Consider the following 23,829-nt stretch of genomic DNA (forward strand, 5'->3'; position numbering starts at 1 on the left):
AAATATAACATATAAGGTGGTAGTCAGGGCCGGCCTTTGGGGTGTGGGACCTGTGCACTTGGGCGCTTCATTCCTGGCCAGCTGGTGGGGGGGGGGGTGCTCCAGGACTGCAACTGAATCCATCTGACACAGTCAGCACATCTGTCAGTGGCCTCTGACAGTGTCAGATGGCTTCAGTGACGCTCTGTCCCTTTGAAAGTTAGCCTCACACACACTGAGTTACCTTCCCCCAAAGCTCCTATCTCCAGTCCCGCGGCGGCTGCACTCTGTTTTCCCCTGCTTATCTTCCACACGCTGCTGCTGACATCACATGTCAGGGACTGGCAGGAGAGAAGAGAGTGCAGGCCCCTTGGAGCTGAAGATAGGAGCTTCGTGGGAAGGTAACTGAGCTGAGTGTGTGTGAGGCTGGCTGGAAGCTCCCTGTATGCTGAAATAGCCACTACTGAGACCAGAGCCTCAGGAGGAGAAAGCTGCTGCTTAATAACCATGTGAGAGATGAGTATCTGGGGGTGGTAGTTGTGTGGGGAGCTGGGGGTGGTAGTTGTGTGGGGAGCTGGGGGGTGGTATTTGTGTGGGGAGCTGGGGGTGGTAGTGGTAGTTGTGTAGGAAGCTTGGAGTGGTAGTTGTGTGGGGGAGCTGTAGTTGTTTTTGGGGGCTGGGGTGATAGTTGTGTTGGAGGATGAGGTTGGTAGTTGTTTTGGGAGCTGTAGTTGTTTTGGGGGCTGGGGTTGTTAGTTGTGTGGGAAGCTGTAGTCGGGTGGGAGCTGTAGTTGTGTGGGGGGCTGGGGGTGGTAGTTGTGTGGGGAGCTGGGGATAGTAGTTGTGTGGGGGGCTGGGGTCATAGTTGTGGGGGGGCTGTAGTGTGGGGGGCTGGGGGTGGTAGTTGTGTGGGGAGCTAGGGGTGGTAGTTGTGTGGGGATCTGGGAGGTGGTAGTTGTGTGGGGAACTGGGGGGGTGGTAGATGTGTGGAGAGCTGGGGGTGCTAGTTGTGTGAGGGGCTGGGGGTGGTAGTTATGTCAATGGCTGGGGCAGTAGTTGTGTACATCGCGGGGGGGTAGTTGTGTGCATGACGGGGGGTAGTTGTGTGTATGGCGGGGTAGTTGTGTGCATGGCGGGGGGTAGTTGTGTGAATGGCGGGGGGGGGGGGTCGTCTGTTGTCTGGAGGGGTGGGAGGCTGAATGAGCTTTACGTTACCTTAAGAAGGGGGGGAAGCCGCAAAAAAGGTTTCACAGAGGGCGCCATTTACCCTAAGGCCGGCCCTGGTGATAGTGATTGATTACAAGGAAATAAGTACAGTATATATAAAGGAAGTGTTACTCTCTATGTATGGATCCATCTGGATCCATTTAGCATAGTGAAAACAAATTATTGGATCTAGAAAGCCAATTGATAGTAATTATTTTAGAATATCTATACATAGATAACAATTAAGTTATTAGTAAACCACTAATGATATTTAAATTCTAAGTAACAAAATTTTAATCATTGTGGCTACTGAATAACATATAACATATGAGGGGACAGTTTTGCTCCTAGCTCTACATCTATGTATTCAAATTCAAATAAATAAGCAATACAGATTTCCATTCAGGCTGCTGAGAAAGATGAGTGACAACACTGTGGTGTACAATGGTGACCACAGACCTGATATTGCATGCAATAAATCACTGATGTATCCTGGGTGTTTTACATGATCAATCTATCCTTCATCACAGCTTCACACAGGTTGTTATCCAGCTTTCCCAGGCCGCCATATCTGCCTAGGTACCCAATTCTTATATTATAGAATAACTACTTAGGCATGAATGTTGAGCCCATGTTGCAAAGTTTGCAAAGCAGAACAGATCTCCCAGTGGCCGCACATTTCTCCAGAGAGGACCATACAGTTGAAGGCCTGCGGGTTATGATCTTAATGGAATAGGCAAAAAACACAAAGGGAAGGAAAGGAATGGGAATATAGACTAATGTAATATGTCAAACTTTGCAACATGGGCTCAATATTCATGCCAGCTTCATGATGGCCTATGTGTGACCTTTTCTGGCTATGAAGGCCATTAATTACCTTTTGATAGCAAACAGATAGCAACAAGAGCTTAACATCCTCTTGTCACGCCTCACAAGGTTTAGTTTATTGACCTGTTGTAAATAGCAGACCCTTTTCTCTGTGTATTGCATTTTAACCACACACTTGGATTAAACGTTCAGCCTTGGCCCAGGAATGATGAGCATGGTACTTGTGGACAGGGCCGGCTCTAGCTTTTTGTGGGCCCTTGGGCGACAGAGCCTCGGCGGGTCCCTTTGAGGAGCAAATCATGGAGAGACAGGCAAGGAAAGATTTGCAGCAAAAGAAACATGTGGCTGCTGCATATCTTTCTTCTCCTGTATCTCCTGATCTCTGTGGTAGTCAGGACTCTGGAGGAGTCAGACCCAGTCACAGGATTTTTATATATATCATGCTGGTGCTGCTAGTTCTCCTGTATACAGCTCCTGCTGTGTGTGTGTGTGTGTGTGTGTGTGTGTGGTGTGTATATGCATACACACACACACACACACACACACACAGAGCAGGAGCTGTATACAGGAGAACTAGCAGCACCAGCATGATATATATATATATATATATATATTATATGAACATAGTGAGACCTCTAGTTCTCCTATATACAGGCCCTGCAGTGATATACAGTGTATATATATATATATATATATATATATATATATACATATATATACACACACACGCTGAATATCACTGCAGGACCTGTATATAGGAGAACTAGAGGTCTCACCATGTTCGAGAGAGAGAAAGAGAGATACAGATATCTAGTTGTTTTGTGTATAGAGGTCTTGCTGTAATATATATATATCCTGCTGTAATATATATATATATATATATATATGTTACAGCAGGACCTCTATACACAAAACAACTAGAAGCCAAGCACATACAGAACACTTAGTTTGCAGAGCCTACCGTGCTGCCCTCTATCAGGTCATGTGTCCGATCACATGACCCGTGACATCATCAAAGGTCCTTCACACTCAAAGGTCCTTTCCTACTCGGCTGTAGGGAAGATTTGTGAAGGAAGACCGGTGCCCGGGGACCCCAGTATGTATCGGTGGGCCCCTAACTGTCACATGTGGCCTCTAGGGGCCCAGTCTCCTTTGTTACTACACTTTTTTTTCTTTTTTTACTAACAAAAAAATGTAGTAACAAACGAGACTGGGCCCCTAGAGGAGCTGTGGGCCCCGGCATTTGCCCTACTCAGCCGGGTGCTGACGCCGGCCCTGCTTGTGGAACTAAAGGTTTATTGTACAAATTCAATATAAATCCATATTCTGGAAGGAGCATTAACCCCTTCCCACAAATGGACGTACCGGCACGTCCAAATCTGCATGCCGTTCCTGCAGATGGACATGCCGGCACGTCCTCGGGATGACAGGGGTGTAGGAGCTGTCAGTGATAGCCGGGCACCCACCGCAACTGCCGCAATGGCGGTCACTAATGGGCCAGCGCCGCCGCTGCCTTTCATCTCCCCCCACCGTGAATCCACGGCGGGGGAAGATGAAAAAGTGAAATCAGACCCCAGATCAGCCCCACCTAGTAGGGTGATCACTAACCACGCCATCGCTGTGAACAGACATAGTCATGAAAACTAAATAAATAATCTGTGGGGTCCCGGTACAAGCGATCAGCGGTATGTACTATATACCGCTGATTGCTTGTGCCATGTGCTGCCCGGCACTTTTTATCCCCTGTCACCATAAATAATTGGTGACAGGGGATTAAAAGTGATAGTGTCCGTCGCCCCCCACCCCCAGTCACCCCTCTTCCCCCAGTCACCCCCCCACCCATTATACTCACCTGAGCCAGGGAGGTCCTTCCTCCTCGGCGACCTGGCTGGTTCTGAAGTGTGCATGCGCTTCAGAAGCAGTCATCTCTGAAAATTTTATGTGACAGAGACCAATTTGGTCTCTGTCACTGAACTATGATTACTGTGATAGAAAATATCACAGTAATCATAGCAATATAGTGAAAATAAATGTGTAAAAGTGAAAAACATACAAAAAAATAAAACACACACTTTTTTTTATTATAGTAATAATTGCAGTTTACTCCTAAACTACCCCTAACCGCCTCAGATTACCCGTAACCACCCCAGGTTGTCCGTAATCACGCCAGATTGCACGTAACCCTTCAGATTACACGTAACCACCGCACGTTGCCCGTAACCACCGCACGTTGCCCGTAACCACCGCACGTTGCCCGTAACCACCGCAGGTTGTCCGTATCCGCCCCAGGTTGCCCGTAACCACCCCAGGTTGCCTGTAACCGCCATAGGTTGTCCATAATCATGCCAGATTGCATGTAACCCCCCAGATTACACGTAACAACCGCACATTGACCGTAACCACCGCACGTTGACCGTAACCACCGCACATTGACCGTAACCACCGCTTGTGGCCCGTATCCGCCCCAGGTTGCCCGTATCCACCCCAGGTTGCCCGTAACCACCCCAAGTTGCCCGTAACTGCCCCAGGTTGTCCGTAATCACACCAGATTGCACGTAACCCCCAGATTACACGTAACCACCGCACATTTCCCGTAACCACCGCACGTTAACCATAACCAGCGCACGTTGCCTCTAACCACCGCACGTTGCCAGTGACCCCTCTAGATTGTCCGTAATCACCCCAGATTGCCTGTAACCACCCCAAATTACATGTACCCACCCCAGATTACCTATAAGCACTTCAGTTTATCCGTAACAATCCCAGATTGTCTGTAACTCCTCCAGGTTGCCCGTAACCACCGCAGGTTGCGCATAACCACCCCAGGTTGCCCGTAATCATGCCAGATTGCATGTAACCCCCCAGATTGCACGCAACCACAGCACGTTGCCTCTGACCACCGCACGTTGCCTCTGACCACCGCACGTTGCCTCTGACCACCGCATGTTGCCTCTGACCACCGCACGTTGCCTCTAACCACCGCACGTTGCCTCTAACCACCACAAGTTGCCACTGAGCACCACACATTGCCACTGACCACCGCACGTTGCCTCTGACCACCGCACGTTGCCTCTAACCACCCCAAATTGCCAATTACCCCATCCAGATTTCCAGTAACCACGCCAGATTGCCGTAACCACGCCAGATTACAGTTTCCCACCTCAGATTACCTATAAGCACTTCAGTTTATCTGTAACCACCCCAGATTGTTCGTAACCACCCCAGATTGTCCGTACCCACCCCACGTTGCCCGCAACCACCTCATGTTTCCTGTAACCACAGCAGGTTGCCTTTAACCACCCTAGATTGTCTGTAACCACAGCAGGCTGTCCGCATCCACCCCACGTTGCCCGTAACCACCCCACGTTACCGGGTGAATTTTCTCTCCTGTTCCTTGTGAAATTGAGAAATTTTAAACTAAAGGAACATATTATTGGAAAAATTAGAGTTTTTCGTTTTTACTGTCTACTTTTGAATACTTTCCTCTAATACCTGTGGGGTCAAAATGGTCACCACACCCCAAGATGAATTCACTGAGGGGTCTACTTTCCAAAATGGAGTGACTTATGGGGAGATTTTACTCCGCTGGCACTACAGGGGCACTGCAAATGCACCTGGTGCTCAGAAACTTCTTCAGCAAAATCCGCATTGAAAAGGCTAATTGGCGCTCCCTTCCTTCTATGTCCGGCTGTGTGCCCATACAGTGGTTTATGCCCACATATGGGGTACCGTTGTGCTCAAGAGATCCTGCGTTCCAAATTTTGGGGTACTTTTTTTTTCTTGTCCCTCGTGAAATTAAAAAATTTCAAACTAAATGAACATATTATTGGAAAAAATTAGAGTTTTTCATTTTTACTGTCTAATTTTGAATACTTTCCTCTAACACCTGTGGGGTCAAAATGCTCATCCTACCCCAAGATGAATTCTTTGAGGGGTGTACTTTCCCAAATGGGGTTACTTATGTTTTTTTTTCTCTGCTGACACTACAGGGGCACTGAAAACGCACCTGGCACTCAGAAACTTCTTCAGCAAAATCTGCATTGGAAAAGCTAATCGGTGCTCCTTCCCTTCTGAGCCCCGTGTGTGCCCAAACAGGGGTTTACTCCCACATATGGGGTACCGTTGTACTTAAGAGAACCTGCGTTTTTCTCTCATGTTCCCTTAAACGTTTATATTATTGGAAAATGTTAATTTTCCATTTTTTTACGGCCTAATGGTGAATACTTTCCTCAAGCCCCTGTATGGTTAAAATGCTCATTATACCCCAAGATTAATTATTTAAGTTATGTAGTTTCCAAAAAAAAATCAGTTTTGGAAACTTTCACGAAAATGTGGTAATTTGCTGATAAATTTCTAAGCCTTGTAACACCCTAAAAAAGTAAAATATGTTTATGAAATGAAGCCAGAATAAAGACATATTGGTAATGTGACTTAGTAACTAATTTATGTGATATGACTTTCTTTTTTTAGAAGCAGAGAATTTCAAAGTTCATAAAATGCTGTTTTTTTTTATTTTTTATATGATATTTTGATGTTTTTCACAAAAAACACACAAAGTAGTGACCAAATTTTTCCACTTATATAAAGTGCCATATGTGACGGAAAAAACTATCTCAGAATTGCTAGCATACGTTAAAGCATCACTGAGCTATAAGCGCATAAAGTGAGACAGGTCAGATTTTGAAAAATGAACCTGGTCCTTAAGGCCCAAATAGGCTTAGTCTTGAAGGGGTTAAAGGTTCCCAAGAGTGAAATAGATTTCTTCACTCTTCTATTGGTTTCTATTAGGGATGGTCCGAACCGAGTTCGGTTCGTGTTTATACGAACCCGAACCCTTGGTAACGTCTCCCGCTGTCTGCCCGCTCCGTGGAGCGGGCGGATCCAGCGGGAGGACCGCCTGGAAAACTGGGATACAGCCATAGCCATAGGCTGTATCCCAGTTTTCAAGGCATTACACCCGCTGGATCCGCCCGCTCCACAGAGCGGGCAGACAGCGGGAGTCTGCTGCCAAGCGTTTGGGTTCATACGAACCCGAACCTCGGCAGGTTAGGACCATCCCTAGTTTCTATGATATTATACTGCTATGCAAGTAGCACTAAATGCCAGGTATATCACTGCCTGCGCCCACAAGAGTGGGTGACGGGGTGGGGAGTCTGTTGGTAAGTTGCATTTAACTATAATTGCTCTTTACGAGCAATTAATAGTTAAAGTGCTGAACAAAACAGCTTGGGTCGGTATACATGGGTGAGTAGATCTAGCGGCCAGCGCCATGTGCAACCGCACTGGTTGTACATAGCAAGGACAGCCATGTTCTGAACTTATACTGAATACTTATACTATGTAGCATAATTATATGAGGCGTGGGTTCCACCTTTGGGACCCTTACCTGTTGGCTGAATGGGGATATAGCATTAATCATTGCATTTTAGTTCCTTTTGGAACAGCTTTTCATTCTCTCATCAATCAATCCCACTTAGCTTTATGCAGTGGATTTACTGCACACTGTCATCTGACATAGGGAAAAATCTTGACACTTTTGTAGTATGATTGGCTTTAAGAAGAGTTAGACTTCATTAGATTGGATGTGATTTTGCTGCTCATTTCTATTGAATGTTCAAGTAAATGGAACGGTTATGGAAAATGTTAAACTATTTTGCACATTTTGAACTAGTGGCCTTTGACTGGTTTCCAGAAATGTTGGCATATTCTGGTTAAAAAATACTCTAGATTCTTGTAATATTTTTGTTGTAATGCTGTTTATTTCCCTGGACTTTCGTTTTGGCAGTAATCTCAGGGTCAATCTGATTTCACTTTCAAACCACCAACGGTTCTTTACTGGAGGTTAGATCAGTAAAATTGTCTAAAATATATTGATTTCATTTTTGTAAAATTCTTTTTATTTCATCTTATTGTTGCTTAGAATGTATTCTGTTATTTCTTAACCATTTATCATAACATTTATTTTACAGATTTTCCTAAACAAATATATATATATATATATATATATATATATATATATATATATATATATATTATATATATTTTTTTTTTTTTACTAAGGCTATGTTCACACAATGTTTTTTCAGCTCCATTTAAAATGATGTCCGTCATTTTAAGTCTAAAATAACGGACGTTATTTAGCAGCCTGGCCTCCCCTTGTACAATGAATGGTGTTGGTACATTATTCTAGTTTGGGGTTACTAATTGGCTTTTGGGTGTGGCTTAGTTGAAAAGACCATTGAATAGCAAATACGGAGAAAGAAAGGTGACAAAAGAAAAACTGTGTGTGAACAACTAATAAAACGTCCATTGTTTGCAAAAGACGTCTGAAAATAATGATCATATTTGTTATTTTGACGTCTGCGGTAAAAACGTCCGTTATTCAATACAGATCCATTTATAAGCTCTTTTATTTTATGTTTTGATTAATTTACTTTATTTAATTTAGAACTGAAGTTAAATCTATCTGTAGCAATTGCACAAAGTTGTTTTTAAGATTGGCTTTTTTAGACTATGTCAAAACAAAACTCCACAGTTTTGCTCTAATTATGCAAATCACAATGAGGCTATATTCTCACAACAGAAAAATACCACAATTTAATGGCAAAAGGTGGCTGTCATTATCAATAGACATACATCTTTTGCCATGGAATGATGTAGTATAGTAGTGAGAACATAGCCTAAATCTGAAATATTTTTTTCTGTGTTTTATGGAAATTCACTGCAAAAAAGCGACCAAACAAAAAACAACATTTCTGCAACAAAATAAAATGTGTGAAAACATAGTGGAACTTATCCCAATTTTCGACAGGGAGCCCCCACAATTGGTGGTCCTTCAATCAGATAGCATGGGAAAAAAACCTTTACCTAATCTTGTACTTGCATCACTGTACTTTTAGTCGCAATGGTGCAAGGTACTGCAGTGATGCTCCAATCACTTGAATATTAGAGCTGACCCCTATTGATTTAATATTAGCCTATCCTTAAAGAGGACCTGTCACCCCCCCGTGCCGGGGTGACAAGCTCCTGACCCCCCGCTAGAGCCACCTATACTTACCTGATTGCGCTGGGTCCCGCTTCTTGATCCGGTCCGGTGACGGAGATTTCAGCGTCCGAAGCACGGCGCGCGCGCTCCGGAGATGAGTCCGATGCCCATACAGAATGAATGGTGAGTCCGACGCTCCATTCATTCTCTATGAGCGTCGGAAATATCTCAGGATCGGGCGCCGGGCTTCGGGCGCTGAAATCTCCGTCACCGGACCGGATCAGGTAAATATAGGGGGCTCTAGCGGGGGGTCGGGAGCCGGTCACCCCGACACAGGGGTGACATGTTCCCTTTAAGATAGTTCATCATTTTTATAGGGTTGGATAACCCATTTAAATGTCACTGTGGTTGACCATGTGCCCTGCCAGTCAAACATGGAAATAACCAGTAAACATATAAATCAGCATAACCATCTTCTTGTGAATGTTTACCAAGATATCCTGATTCTTCATAGTAGTACTCTGGAATACACTGATGATTTCTGTATAAGACTATGTTCTTTCCAGATAAGTGAGCACAGATTATGGAGCTTAGTAAACGGCTCCATAATCGGGCAGCAACGGCTGCAGGGGCATCATTGGTGTTAAACCTTAAATAATAAACTTTATACATACCTGTTTATGTTCCCTAGTGTTCTTTTAGCTTTTGGCTACTCCCTAAAGCCACCAATAAAACGTTTGAGCAGGTCTCTGAAGTGACAGGCCACAGCCAGTGATGTATAAATTGTATTATTTATCAGCCATTGGCCACAAATCACTATTAGATGTAGCCATGTGCGCCTAGCGCCCATTGATTTTTAGGCAGGATTGAACAACACGATCAACCGATGATTATCAGCTGATCATTGTCTTTATTACATGAAGTGATAATCTGCTGAATTGGCAAAGTATCACCCAGTGTAATAGGGTGCTTAGAGTGAATTCACACAGTTTTACTGCATTTTTCCTGATGTTTCACTAGAGTATATAGTAATATATTGAAAATGGGGGTGCAAGTTTTGTGCAATAGTCTTAAGTTTTAGCGCACAGCACATGAAAAGTTGCAAAATTTTTTTTGCGATTTTTCCAAACATTGCAAGCATTTTAAACCGAAACCTACACAAGTTTATTTGATTTCATGCTGTTTTGGGGGTCAATGGCACTTTTTTTTTAACAAAGCTCTGTATTTTTTGGGTATGGAATTATTTTGTGGAAAAGATATTGTGGCACTTCTTTAACCCCTTGCCACAAAATGATGATCCAGGAACGTCATGTAAAGCAGGTAGTTCCTGCAACATGATGTCCTGGAACGTCATGTTGTCCCTGCCTCCCCCTGCTGTCCCTAGCGGCAATTGGGAAGCAGGAGGAGGCTATCTCACACAGCCTTCTCCCGCTGCCACTGCCCGGAGGGGAGCCACACACCCCCAGGCAGTTAACCCCATTGGCTCCACGGTCCGTGGTACCCCAGCGTCTATGATTAATCTGCTTCCTCCAACCCCCCCTTCACCCCCTGGAGCCGTGTGAGCGATTGCACGGCTCCGGGGGGTAATGATAGCAACCCAGACGCTACCCAGTGCGGCTAGGCTGCTATGGTTATAACGATCAGGCTCCTGCACTAAGAAAATCATGTGCTGTTATTAGTGATGAGCGAACATGCTCGTCCAAGCTTGGTACTCGATCGACTATTAGGATCCTCAAAGGTACTCGTTACTTGGACGAGCATCTCACGATACTCAAGAAAATCTCATCATCTGTTTCCTGTAAGTTTGGGCGCAATTTCTCAGCCAATAAACATGCAGGACACTCTTTGGTACATTCTGCGATCACATGGGATCTATACATGTCGATAGCAGCGATTGGTTGGCCAGATCAGATGACCCTGCCATATAAAAATCGCGTCCGCCAAGGCTCGACTCACGTGCATGCTGGAAGAGAATAGGCACAGAGCTGCTTCTTGTCAGTGAAAGCTTTAGGGAGGGAATTAGCGTTCGAGTAGGCAGGGAATACTAGTGAAACAACCAAACAGCCCTTGTAAGGGCTTTAAATCATTTTTAATTTGTACTAGAAAATTGGTATTGTTTCAGTGGAATTTCAGTGGAATTAGTGTATACCTGTAGTGCATAGTTGGAGGGGTTCTGTATACCTACAGTGTATAGTTTTTAGGGGTCCTGTATACCTATAGTGTATAGTTGAAGGAGTCCTGTATACCTGTAGTGTGTAGTTGGGAGGGCTGTATACCTGTAGTGTATAGTTGAGGGAGGTCCTGTATACCAGTAGTGTATAGTTGGGGGGGGCTGTATACCTGTACTGTATAGTTTGGGAGGTCCTGTATACCTGCAGTGTATAGTTTGTGAAGGTCCTGTATACCTGTACTGTAAAGTTCGCTGGTCCTGCATACCTGTAGTAAATAGTTGGTGCTGTATACCTGTAATGTATAGTTGGTGGAGGTTTTGTATACCTGTAGTTTATAGTTTGAGGGTCCTGGATACCTGTAGTGTATAGTTGGTGGAGGTCTTGTATTCCTGTAGTATATAGCTTGGGGGTCCTCTATACCGGTAGTGTATAGTTTGAGGGTCCTGTATACCTGTAATATGTAGTTGGTGGAGGTCCTGTATACCTGTAGTGTAAAGTTTGGGGGTCCTGTATACCTGTAGTATAGAGTTGGTGGAGGTCCTGTATACCATTAATGTAAAGTTTGGGGCCCTATATACCTGTTGTATATAGTTGGTGGAGTTTCTGTATACCTGTAGTGTATAGTTTTCAGGTCCTGTATACCTGTAGTGTATAGTTTGGGGTCCTGCATACCTGTAGTGTAGAGTTGGTGGGGTGTGCTGTATACCTGTATTATAGAGTTGGTGAAGGTCCTTTTATACCTGTAGTGTATAGTTTTGGGTTTCTGTAAACCCGTAGTGTATAGTTTGGGGTCCCGTATACCTGTAGTATATAGTTGGTGGAGGTCCGGTATACCTGTAGTTTAAAGTTTGGGGGTCCTGTATACCTGTATTATAGAGTTGGTGAAGGTCCTGTATACCTGTAGTGTATAGTTTTGGATTTCTGTAAACCCATAGTATGTAGTTTGGGGTCCTGTATACCTGTAGTATATAGTTGGTGGAGGTCTGGTATACCTGTAGTGTAAAGTTTGGGGGTCCTGTATACCTGTAGTATAGAGTTGGTGAAGGTGCTGTATACCTGTAGAATAGAGTTGGTGGAGGTCCTGTATACCTGTAGTGTATAGTTTTGGGGTCCTGTATACCTGTAGTGTATAGTTTGGGGTCCTATATACCTGTAGTATATAGTTGTTGGAGGTCCTGTATACCTGTAGTGTATAGTTTTGGGGTCCTGTATACCTTTAGTGTAAAGTTTGGGGTCCTGTATACCTGTAGTATATAGTTGGTGGAGGTCCCGTGCACCTGTAATGTATAGTTTTGGGGTCCTGTATACCTGTAGTGTCCTGTATACCTGCAGGGTCGTATTTACCTCTCGTTCAGAAAATCTGGTGTCTTTTCGAGGGGGGTATGGCAGTATTGGTCAGGTCTGGTATAGCGGTGTTATCCAGTCACAGTATGGCAGTATTGGTCAGGTCTGGTATGGCAGTATTATTCAGTCACAGTGTGTCGGTATCGGTCAGGTCTGGTATAGTGGTGTTATCCAGTCACAGTATGGCGGTATTGGTCAGGTCTAGTATGGCAGTGTTATTTTGTCACAGTATGGTGGTATTGGTCAGGTCTGGTGTGGCGATGTTATCCAGTCACAGTATAGCGGTATTGGTCAGGTCTGGTATGGCAGTGTTATCCATTTACAGTAAGGCGGTTTTGGTCAGGTCTGGTATGGCAGTGTTAGGAGGTCCTGTATACATGTACTGTATAGATGGAGTAGGAGGTCCTGTATACATGTACTGTATAGATGGAGTAGGGGGTCTACCATATATTTCTGTGGATCTGTTTTGAGGCAGCTGGCCCTAGCAACCATTCACATTCCAGCTCCCTGTGAAAGTAGTAATCTTATTGGTTGCTAATGCTCCCAACTGCCAACTGCTGGGCAGCCGCAGCTAATTATATCAGTGTGCAGTGAGGAGATTTTCCCATTCATCTCTATAGGGCACTGCTCTTCACCCTCCCCCTCCCCTCCTGTACATCTGACGGGGACGGGACCTTCGCAATAACCTTCCCGGGCACCCAATGTATCTGTATGCCAAATTTGGGGTCAAACGGTTCAGGTGTTTGGAAGTCTATTTGGGACAGACAGACTTTCATTTTTATGATATAGATTACTACAGACTGCTGGCTGGGATTTGCAGTGCAGCTACCATGATTTTAGCAGCACACTGTGGTGATCGGCTGCTGGCAGAAAGGGGACATTAGGTGTTGCACACAGACCCCTAAGAAGTGCTCAGTAATCTTTTATGATTTTGTGGCTGGTGGTGCTGCTGTCGTAGATTGTATTGCTGTGATTTGTAGTACACTTGCATAGAACTTCACTGCTCATTGTACTGTGTAACAGGTGCCATAGACCACAGACAACTTACACACAGGCTCTATACGACAGCTTCCAAATACTAGTGTGACACTGACCACCAGTATATTTTATGATTTCTGTATTTCTTACTCAAGGCATATCTAAGCTCTCTACTGATTACCCAGTGTAAGGGGGTGTCATGCAGTGTTAAAAGCTGGGTTCACACACTGTATACTTCAGGCAGTATTTGGTCCTCAAGTCAGGTCCTCATAGCAACCAAAACCAGGAGTGGATTGAAAACACAGAAAGGCTCTGTTCACACAATGTTGAAATTGAGTGGATGGCCGTCATATAACGGTAAATAACTGCCATTATTTCAATATAACAGCCGTTGTTTTAAAATAACAGCAAAAATTTGCCATTAAATGACGGCCATCCACTCAATTACAACATTATGTGAACATAGCCTTTCTGTGTTTTCAATCCACTCCTGGTTTTGGTTGCTATACAGCCTCACAAATACAGCCTCAAATATACATAGTGTGAACCCAGTATAAGTGCACTAACAACCAGCTTGTATACCACAGCCTCCCCAAAACTAGTGGGACCACTTGTATATTTTCTGATTTCTGTATTTCTTACTTAAAGAGTCACTGTCGTATTTTTTTTTTTGCAGAAATCAATAGTCCAGACGATTTTAAGAAACTTTGTAATTGGGTTTATTAGCCAAATCTGCCATTATCTGCATGTAAAAAGCCTTTTCCCAGGTCCCCCCCTCCTTCCTCTTTTTCATCCACTCTGAAAAATCTGAAAATTGTGACTTGTTGCAGGAGACGTCCCCTGTCTGTTCTAGGGAGAGGGGAGGGGGAGGAGGAAGGAGGGAGTTAGCCGGCAGCAGAAAGCAGATAACAGAGGATTACAGGCACAGAGCTGGGTGACAGCTGTAATCTGAGCTCAGACAGGTCACTGGTGATGGTCAGAACAGATAATGAGTGAGGGATTTGTAGATTAACTCTTTGTTGTCCTGTTTTGGTCTTTTCTTTAGCTCTCTCCATAGGAGAACAATGAAGACAGGGGGGAGAGCTTCAAACTGCTTTTTCATGATAAAAATGCATTTTTCGGATAATAAACCCAATTACAAAGTTTCTTAAAATCGCCTGGACTATTGATTTCTGCAAAAAAAAATTTACGACAGTGACACTTTAAGGCATATCTAAGCTCACTTCTGATTGCCCATTGTAAGGCTTCGTTCCCACGGAGCAAAACTAGCGGAATTCCGTGGCGGAATTGTCCGCGGCGGAATGCCGTTAGCCTCCCTCTCATAACGGGAGTCTATGGGAGGCGCGCGCTCCTGCTCTGTCCGCGCTGAAGAATGAACATGTTCATTCTTCAGCGCGGACAGAGCAGGAGCGCGCGCCTCCCATAGACTCCCATTATGAGAGGGAGGCTAACGGCATTCCGCCGCGGAATTCCACTAGTTTTGCTCAGTGGGAACGAAGCCTAAGGGGATGTCACACAGTGTATAGGTACTACCACCAACAGATTGTATATCACAGCCTCCTAAAAACTAGTGGGACCTGACCACCAGTATATTTTTTTATTTCTGTATTTCTTACTGAGGGTATTCCAAAGCTCATTGCAAATTGCCCTGTGTTAGGGGGTGTCATATAGTTTATAGCTGTAGTCAGCAACAGATTGTATAACACAGCCTCCAAAAAAACTAGTGTGACCACCAGAATTTTTTATGATTTCTGTATTTCTTACTGAGGGCATATCCAAGCTAACTGCTAATTGCCCTGTGTAAGTGCTGCTATACACCATATAGCAGCACTTACAGACTCTATACGATATATCTCAGTCTTGACTGTGCAGTGTCCAAAAAATGGTGAAGCCCCGGGGTAAGGGTCGAGGACGAGGGCTTGAGCGTGGGGTTCCAAGCGATGCAGTGGGCAGAGGCCATGATTCTGGACAGGGTGACACAGCAGCACCCGTTGAGGAGGAAGCAGTGGCACACCGCAGACGTTCACTCCCTAGCTTTTTGTCGCAACTTACAAGGCCTCAGGGTACACCACTATTGAAGCCAAAGCAGTGTGAACAGGTGCTGTTGTGGATGGCGGATATGTCCAGTAACTTATCCACCACCCAATCTTCCACGCAGTCCTCCCACACTAGCCAAGGGAGTGGAACCCTTGCTCTAGAAGCTCAGCCTCCTTCCCCACAGTCTGGCCCCTCCAGGGAAAGGAGGGATTCAGAACTGGAGGAAGAGCTGGTGGATAAGGAAGAGGTAACTGACCCTAGCTGGGTGGATAAGCCTAGCGACAGTGCTTCTAAGGGGGAGTCAAGTTAAGCCACAGGACAGGAAGAGGAAGAGGGGTGGGCAGAGGGCGAAGCAGGGCCAGAGCAAGTAGATCAGCTACTGTTTCACGGAGTCAAACTTCAGTGGCCAGGCCTAGATGTTCGCAAGTCTGGAGGTTCTTTAAAATAACTGCAGATGACCGACGGACTGTAGTGTGCAACCTGTGCCACGCCAGGATCAACAGGGGAGCCACCACTACTAGCCTAACCACTACCAGCATGCACAGGCATATGAGTGCTAATTACCCCACTCAGTGGAACCAAGGCCGTTCACTTAGTCTCCTTCCCCTGTGTCACATGCTGGCTCTGTCATTCCCCCCGCCCAGGCCCCAGGCACGAGCGCCTCCCGCCCTACACCCACCCCTTCACCTCCACTATGCTCAAAGTCAAACTCAAAGTCAGACTGCAGACTGCTGGCTGGAACATGCAGTGCAGCTACCAAGATTTTAGCAGCACACTGTGGTGATCGGCTGCTGGCAGAAAGTGGATAGCAGGTGTTGCATACAGACTCCTAAGAAGTCCTCAGTACTATTATATAATTATTACTATTATATAGTATATGCCACCATCTTTCACAGGGCAATTTGCAGTGAGCTTGAATGTGACTGCAGTCATAAATGAAGAAATAAGAAAAAATACTGGTCACACTAGTTTCTGGAGGTTGTCGTATACAATCTGTGGGTAACTGCAGCTATATAGTATATGCCACCATCTTTCACAAGGCAATTAGCAGTGAGCTTGGATGTCACTCACTACTTCTCCCCAACTGGGCTGCCCTGCCCCTAGCATGTTGTCAGAGCGGGTCTTCAGTGCATCTGGTGGCATCATCACTAATAAGCGCATCCGCCTTTCAACTGACAGCGCTGAAAGGCTGACATTTAGTAATTTTTTTATTTCTTTGTTTCTTATTGCAGCCATATCCAAGCTCACTGTTAATTACCCCATGTAATAAGAAGTGAGCTTGGTTGCGTGTGACAACGGGCAGAACCTGGTAGCAGCTCTGCAAATCGTCAGGCTAACACATGTACCATGCCTGGCCCACGTCTTAACCTAGTATTGGTGCGGTCCCTTAAAACTTATCGCAATTTGGCTGACTTGCTCACCAAGGTGCACTGCATCTGTGCGCATTTCAGCAAGTCAACCAGGGAATGTTACCCCAACTTCTACAGTCAAATTCAAAGTCAAATTCAAACTCAAAACAGCGGTCGGTGGAGAAGTGGTGAGTGACATGATGCAGGGAATGTTACCCCAACTTCTACAGTCAAATTCAAAGTCAAATTCAAACTCAAAACAGCGGTGGGGGGTGAAGTGGTGACATAGTTACATAGTTAATACTGTTAAAAAAAGACACATGTCCATCAAGTTCAACCAAGGAGGGGATGGATACAGGGAAGGGGGAGGGGTGATAGGTTCTATACATATGCATTTATATTATTTTGCTCTAAGAACTTGTCTAGGCCGGTTTTGAAGCCCTCTACTGTTTTTGCTGTGACCAGATCCTGTGGTAGACTGTTCCACAGATTCACAGTTCTCATTGTAAAGAAGGCTTGTCGCTTCCGGAGATTGAACCTTTTTTTCTCCAGGCGGAGGCAGTGCCCCCTTGTCCTTTGAGGGGGTTTTACCTGGAACATCTTTTCCCCATATTTCTTGTAGGGGCCAGTTATATATTTAAATAAGTTAATCATATCTCCCCTTAAACGTCTCTTCTCCAGACTAAACAAATGTAATTCTTTTAATCTCTCCTCATAACTAAGATGCTCCATTCCCCTTATTAGTTTAGTTGCCCGTCTTTGTACCCTCTCCAGCTCTAGAACATCCTTTTTATGAATCGGGTTCCAAAACTGGACAGCATACTCCAGATTAGGCCGCACCAAAGCTTTATAGAGTAGTAATATTATATCCCTGTCCCGTGAGTCCATGCCTGTTTTAACGCATGACAATATCCTGCTGGCCTTAGAAGCAGCTGACTGACATTGTGTGCTGTTCTGTAGTCTATTATCTACAAGTACACCCAGATCCTTCTCCATCAGCGACTCTCTCAGAGTAACTCCCCCCAGGACATATGATGCATGCGTGTTATTAGTACCCAGGTGCATAACTTTACATTTATCTACATTGAACCTTATTTGCCAAGTGGACGCCCAAACACTCAAGGTGTCTAAGTCATCCTGTAACATCTGCACATCCTCCATAGACTGTACTGTACTACAAAGCTTGGTGTCATCTGCAAAGATAGAAATATTGCTGTTAATTCCATTCTCAATATCATTAATAAACAAGTTAAACAGAAGAGGGCCCAGTACTGACCCTTGGGGTACACCACTTATTACCGGGGACCATTCGGAGTAGGAATCATTGACCACCACTCTCTGGGTACGATTATTAAGCCAGTTTTCAATCCAGTTACACATTAAATTTTCCAAACCGATAGACTTTAACTTACCCATCAGACGTCCATAAGGAACTGTGTCAAACGCTTTTGCAAAATCCAGGTACACGATATCCACAGCCGCGCCGCCATCCAGGCTTCTACTTACCTCTTCATAGAAACATATTAGGTTGGTTTGACAGCTTCTGTCCTTAGTAAAACCATGCTGCTTATCACTTATAATACTATTTGCCACTACATATTCCTGGATGTAGTCCCTTATAAGCCCCTCAAATAGTTTCCCCACAATGGACGTTAAGCTTACAGGTCTATAGTTACCTGGGGAAGTTCGAGAGCCCTTTTTGAAGATCGGCACCACATTTGCCTTACGCCAGTCCCTCGGCACAATACCAGTAAACAAAGAATCACGGAATATTTCATGCAAGGGTAGAGAAATTACAGAACTGAGTTCCCTGAGAACTCTGGGGTGTAATCCATCAGGCCCTGGAGCTTTGGTTACATTGAGTTTGTTTAATTTATCTTTGACATGATGCACGGAATGTTACCCCAACTTCTACAGTCAAATTCAAAGTCAAATTCAAACTCAAAACAGCGGTGGGGGGAGAAGTGGTGAGTGACATGATGCAAGGAATGTTACCCCAACTCCTACAGTCAAATTCAAAGTCAAATTCAAACTCAAAACAGCGGTGGGGGGAGAAGTGGTGAGTGACATGATGCAAGGAATGTTACCCCAACTCCTACAGTCAAATTCAAAGTCAAATTCAAACTCAAACCAGCGGTGGGGGAAGAAGTAATGAGTGACATGATGCAGGGAATGTTACCCCAACTTTTACAGTCAAATTCAAACTCAAAACAGCGGTGGGGGGAGAAGTGGTGAGTGACATGGTGCAAGGAATGTTACCCCAACTGCTTATTACCCTATGTAATAAGAAGTGAGCTTTGTTGCGTTTGACAACGGGCAGAACCTGGTAGCAGCTCTGCAAATCGGCAGCCTCACATATGTACCATGGCTGGCCCACGTCTTCAACCTAGTGTTGGTGCGGTTCCTTAAAACCTACCCCAATTTGGCTGACTTGCTCACCAAGGTGCACCGCATCTGTGTTCATTTCTGCAAGATAACCAGTAAAAGTTACCACAACTGCTACTGTCAAATTCAAAGTCAAATTCAAACTCAAAACAGCGGTGGGGGAAGTGGTGACATGATGCAGGCAATGTTACCCCAACTTTTACAGTCAAATTCAAACTCAAAACAGCGGTGGGGGGGGGGAAGTGGTGAGTGACATGATGCAGGGAATGTTACCCCAACTGCTACAGTCAAATTTAAAGTCAAATTCAAACTAAAAACAGCGGTGGGGGGAGAAGTGGTGATTGACATGTTACAGGGAATGTTACCCCAACTGCTACAGTCAAATTCAAACTCTAATCAGCGGTGGGGAGAAGTGGTGAGGCACATGATGCAGGGAATGTTACCCCAACTGCTGCAGTCAAACTCAAAGTCAAATTCAATTTAGCATCCTTATCTTGTCCATTTCGAACCATCTTATGTGTGGATGTCATCTTACGGGTGTCCTCTGCTGTCCTTTCACCAGTACCTTCTACCTTCCTTGGATGTTGTAGCTGTTTTGAAGGCAGAATTGACCAGGTCTTTTTAATAAAATTCCAGGGCCTCTTAAGAAGACTGTATTTTTATTTTTCGTCCCTACCTCCAAAGATATGCCTCTCACGCACAACTGCATGAGGGTGTAAGGCTAAATCTAGCCATAAACCGCCTATTTTTAGTGGATGATTGTATTGTCCATCTTGGTCTGGGTCAGTGGTGTCAGGCTAAGTTTTTAGGTGGTCCATATGCTACCTGTGTTTTAATGGTTCCCTGTGTTCTCACCGCCATGCTTTGTCAGGCCTTATTTTTGGGAGGCTCACTTGCTACCTTACTTTTAATAGCTCTCTGTGTCCTCACTGCCAAGCTGTGTCAGGCTAAATTTTTTGGGGGTTCATATGCTACCTCTGTTTTAATCACTCATTGTGTGATCACTGCCATACTGTTGCCTATAATTTGGCATAATAGTGCGATTAGGCAGCCTCAGAGACATCCATGCATGCTGCCCCTTCTGTTTTCTGTCCATTTCCATGCTGTTTCCATCATTTTCTGAGGTTGACAGGTTTTCACACGACCTTCCCTCTACCGAATATGGGTCCCCTGCAAAAATGCTCAAGTTTGCCATTGACTTCAATGGGGTTCAGTGTCAGGAAATATTCGTCTTGAGTAACAAGCACCCGAGCATTTTAGTACTCGCTCATCACTAGCTGTAATGTGTTATATATGTACCTGAAAAAGTAATTTAAAAACACACACAAATACATAAATCATTAAATAAATAGGTTAAATAAGTAAATCAATTAAATAAATAAATAAATAAATATACACATTCCCTACCCCTCTTTATAAATGATCCCCTATAAATAAGATACATATATACAGCTTCCGTAATGACCCTGTCTATTAACCCGTTACATTAATTATCCCACCCGAATAATTCCGTAAAATAAATAAATAAAAAAACTAACCAAAATGACATTCTTTTGTTAATCTCGCCCCTATAAAAAAAATTTTTTAGAAAAAAGCTATAAAAACGTCACATGTACCCAAAGAGTGCACCACTAAAAACGTCGGCTTATGCTGCAAAAAAAAAAAAAAAAAAAGACCTTAAATAACTCCATTGGTGAAAAAATAAAAATATTCCTGCTTTTACAATATGCAAGACACAAACAGTTTTTATAGTATAAATGCCATAAACTATAACAAAAGCTATATACAATGAATATCACTGTAATTGTACCGACCTGATAAATAAAGATAACATGTCATATGTAACGTATAGTAAACGGCGTACAAAAAAAATGATGAAAAACAGCTGCTAAATTGTGTTTTTTATTCGTACCACCTCATAAAAAATTTAATAAAAAATTATCATGTTGTCACATGAATAGTACAGATGGAAAAGTCAACTTGTCTTACACAAATCTTTTGTCACCGCAAGGCCTCTATTACATGATATAATGGCTAAAGAAAACCTGAATTAAAAAATGGCCCAAAATTCTCCAGGCCTCTGTCATGTCTGAGGCTTGTGGTTGAGTCAGGTGACGCACTGCGGCCACATATGGGAGATTTCTAGAAACCTTGAAATATGGGGAATAAATTTTGAGTTGTATTTCTCAGTTAGTATTTGCTGTGTTAGAGGAAAAAAATGAATTAAAATAGAATATCTGGCAAAAAATTTTTTTTAAATTTCCCCTCTAACTTGCTTAAATTTCTGTGAAACAAAGAGGTTTAATAAACCTATGAAATGCTACTTAGAATACTTTGAGGGGTGTAGTTTTTACGGTGAGAGATTTATGGGAGTAACTAACACAAATCCAATTTAGAACTGAACTGGTCCCTAATAAAATCAGAATTTTGCTTCAAAATTTCAAAGCCCTCTAACATACTAAAAAGTAAAAGGACGTTCCCCAAATGATGTGACCATAAAGTAGACATGTTTTAGATGTTGCAGTAATAATTAGTTCATGTGACACGACTATCTTTCTTAGGAAAAGAGGTTTGAATGTAAATAAATGTAAATTTATAAAATTTTTGTGCAAATGTGTTGTTTAAAAAAAAAAATACTAAATGTATCAACCAAAGTATACCACAAACATAAAGAGAAATATGTCATGGAAAAAAAGTCTCAGAATAACCGCGATTGTTAAAAGCATTGCAGAGTTATCACTACATAGAGACAGGTCAGATTTGAAAAATAGGCCCTGGGCATTAAGGCCAAAACAGGCTGCAGAGGCAAGGGGTTAAAGCCATTATGGAAAATATAATAGGGCTTATTTCACATGCCATAAATGTATGGCTAATTTACACACAATTTTCACAATTCTGTACGTGTGTTTTTCTGCTATTTTCAATTACTATAGGAAAACTTGTGGGAAAAACTAGAAAAAGCACATGTACAGAATTGTGAAAATTGTGTGTAAATGAGCCCCAAGGTCCTGGAAAAAAACAACAACCATACCTTATTACGTTTTGCACAGATTCAAGAACTATTTTAAGTACATTGACTTCTTTAGTGTTAGGATCCTTCTTGAAGGATTATTTAACCCCTTAACAACCACGGATGTATATTTACATCCTGCGGTCGTTAAGGGTGTTCAGAGCGGGGCCGCGCGGCGACCCCGCTCTGAACCGCCGCAGTCCTGGGTGCCACAAGTAGCCCAGGATCGGACACAGTCCGATCGCCGTGCCCGCTAATCAGGTAATCAGATGCAGCTGCATCAGATTACCTTCCGGAGCCGTTCCCTGGTGTCAAGTGGGGTGGATCGCTCCTCCGGGACGTTGTCCCAGAAGGGCGATCCACACATCCTTTACCGTCCAGGGTCTGCGCCGTAATGGAGCTGATCCCGGCTCGGCATTCGGTTGCTTCCGGCTGGAGCAGCCGAAAGCAATCGAGTGCCTATCTCATCGATCTATGTTGTATATCTATACAGCATAGATCATAATAAGAGATCAGTGTACTTATACTAGAATTCCCCCAGGAGGGCTTCTAGTATAAGTGTTAAAAGAAAAAGGGTTGTTATTAATAAAAAGCCCACTCCCCTAATAAAAGTTTGAATTACCCCCCTTTCCCCATGTTATAAAAATAAAAAAAAAACATGTTTGGTATAGCCGCATGCGTAATCCCCCGAACTATTAATTTATCACATTCCTGACCTCACACGGTAAACGGCGTAAAAAATCCCAAAGTGCAAAATTGCGCATTTTCGGTCGCATCAAATCCAGAAAAATTGTTCTAAAAAGTAATCAAAAAGTTGCATATGCACAATCAAGGTACCGATAGAAAGAACACATCATGGCACAAAAAATGACAGCTCACACAGCCCCATAGACCAAAGGATAAAAGCGATATAAGCCTGGGAATAGAGCAATTTTAAGGAACATATATTTGGTAACAATGGTTTGAATTTTTTACAAGCCATCACATACAAGAAAAGTTATACATGTTACATATCTTTGTAATCATAATGATTTGACGGACATATATAACAGGTCAGTTTTACCCAAGGGCGAATGGCGTAAAAACAAATACCCCCCAAATAAACAAAATGCATAGTTTTTTTTTCAATTTCACCACACATTAATTTTTTTCCTGCTTTTGTAGTGTACTTTATAAAAAAAAAATCAGCCTGTCATTGCAAAGTACAATTAGTGTCGCAAAAAATAAGGTCTCATGTGGGTTTCTAGGTGAAAAATTGCAAGTGCTATGGCCTTTTAAGCACAAGGAGGAAAAAACGAAAATGCAAAAAACTAAATTGACCCGATCCTTAAGGGGTTAATATGTGTATTTAGATGAGACTGTAATGGACTAAACTGTAGGTTGCTTTTTGAAAAACTCTTCTAAACAGAAGATATAAAACAAAAACCAGGAAATGGCTTTCAGAACTACAGCTATGCCCTTAACCCTAAACAATGAGTAATTCTCATATTCATGAAACTAACTTCTATAAGTATTTGGTATACAGATATTATAGATTATATACTGAATTAAATTACA

The 23,829-nt window shown here is 43.4% G+C and overlaps 1 protein-coding gene across 1 annotated transcript in view; it reads left to right on the forward strand.

The window, feature by feature from the left end:
• TMEFF2 (transmembrane protein with EGF like and two follistatin like domains 2) overlaps nucleotides 1-23,829 on the forward strand; it is a 481,080-nt gene that overhangs the window by 59,701 nt on the left and 397,550 nt on the right. The gene's annotated exons all lie outside the window — the stretch shown is intronic.

This window comes from Dendropsophus ebraccatus, chromosome 9, assembly GCF_027789765.1.
Source record: "Dendropsophus ebraccatus isolate aDenEbr1 chromosome 9, aDenEbr1.pat, whole genome shotgun sequence".
NCBI lineage: Eukaryota > Metazoa > Chordata > Amphibia > Anura > Hylidae > Dendropsophus > Dendropsophus ebraccatus.